At 62.8% G+C, this 1,790-nt stretch overlaps 1 protein-coding gene across 1 annotated transcript in view; it reads right to left on the bottom strand.

The window, feature by feature from the left end:
- The window catches only part of MACROD1 (MACRO domain containing 1), a 42,372-nt gene that overhangs the window by 29,036 nt on the left and 11,546 nt on the right, over nucleotides 1-1,790 (bottom strand). The window lies entirely within an intron of this gene.

The raw sequence follows: 1,790 nt of genomic DNA, 5'->3' as shown, positions 1-1,790 counted from the left end.
CTAATGATTATAATCAAGTCAAATAGAATTTAATGGACACGCATTCTCTTCCTGCTTGAAACTTTACATATGAATTAAGCACATATGGGTTCCACGAGGCACAGACTAGATTTATGCAGCCCGGAAAAGCCCCTCCATGCCGCGACTTTTTATTCCACTAATAAACAGGCTGATTTACTGGCGGCACTGGGCGTGGGGACCGTGATCTCTGCTGCCCCCTGGTGGTGGGCAGTGGAGGCCTCAGCCAAGATAGTAGGGCCCCAGGGATGAGGCGTAAGGGAGGCTCCCCGCCACCCCAGCCCCATGCCAAGACCTCCTAGGACCCTGAGGTCTCACCAGTGCCAAGGCCACCGGAACACCAGGGCTGGGCGAACACCTGGACGGATGGTCTGGACGGGTGCAAGCTCTGTGTGGACTCCCTGAGTCCAAGGGCCAGCCTCAGCCATGCCCTGGGGCTCCAGGCAGGTTCTGGGTTCTCCCTGCTGTGAGACTCTTTCTAGAAATAAGGAGATCCCAGGAAAACTCGCCAAGCGGTGCTGGGTAAACTGAGGCCAGCAGAGGGAGGAGAACGCTGCTCATCTGTGGGAGGCACCCAGCACCCCTTTTCATGGCCGGGACAGGGCCGACGCCAGAGGAACGACGTGGCATCGACAGCAGCGGCAGGTGCTGAGGCTCCCGGTTCATGCCAGGCGCTGCGTGTGCACCTCAGCTCGTGAGCATCAGCTCCTCATGCCCCCCAACGCCCCACAGCTGGGTTTCCTGCCACCCCCGCCATGCAAAGGAGGAAGCGGGAGCCCAGGCAGGTTCGGAGGAAAGGGGAGAGATGTGCAAATGCTGCCACCCCAGCCTGGTGCACTCGGATGCAGCCAGGACCGAAGTGCTCTCTGAGTGCGCGAGAGGCTGCCAGAGCCGCTGCTCTCGGAGGCTGGCAGGCATAGGGCACTCAGGAAGGGCCATTAATCACGCCGCAGCCCTCCGGAGCCCCCGCCGCTCCATCTGTATCCCACCGATGCCCTGCCTGGGTCCTCCCACCCTCCCTCCCGGCCCCGCAACCACCCACTCAGCCGCTAAGGAGCTGATAAGATGCCCCACTTTCCCCTCCGGCCATTCTGCTGCTCAGCAGGGAAAGTGCCAGCAGGGTGCCTCCCACACCCTGGCCAGCGACTGACAGCGGGGTGGGGTGGGGGGGACACTGGGCAGGGCAGCCTCATGGGCCTGTGGGACCGTCCCCTCAGCCACAGCCCCAGGGCGTGGTCCTCCTGCCCCCGGCCAACCCCTCCTGGGTCGAGGCAGCAGGAACGCCCTTCTCCTCGGGGCGCCGTGACATCTGCCAGCCCAGCCTGGCGAGTCTTAGCTCCATGTCTCCCCAGATGGACTCACAGACCTCGTGGCCACCCGAGGGGCACAGGGAAATGAGCCAAAGCAGCAAAAGAAACTCGGAGGTGACCCAGCTGCTGCTGCTCGGAGTCGGAACTCGTGTGCCTAGTCACCTGTGTACCGAGACCGGCAACGTGGGGGCAGGAACACCCGTGGGACTGCACAGTCCTGCTGACATCAAGAGGGGGTCACAGAACGAGGCCGCTGCCGGAAATGCAACCCAGACCACAAACAAGCAGGCCCCGGGCAGCCGCGTCACTCAGCCAGTCAGCATCGGCACTGCCAGCCCCAGAACCCTTCGACGACCCCACTCCCTGGCCAGCCCTGGCGTCAGACACAAGCCCAAGGGTGAGAGGAGGAGACTGGAGATGCTTCTGGGGTGCCGAGGCTGCAGGGTTTCCCTGTGAGCCTGC

Source organism: Myotis lucifugus, unplaced genomic scaffold (genome assembly GCF_000147115.1).
Source record: "Myotis lucifugus unplaced genomic scaffold, Myoluc2.0 scaffold_845, whole genome shotgun sequence".
Lineage (NCBI taxonomy): Eukaryota > Metazoa > Chordata > Mammalia > Chiroptera > Vespertilionidae > Myotis > Myotis lucifugus.
The sequence above is the reverse complement of the archived record's forward strand: the minus strand, read 5'-3'. Positions and strand labels throughout refer to the sequence as shown.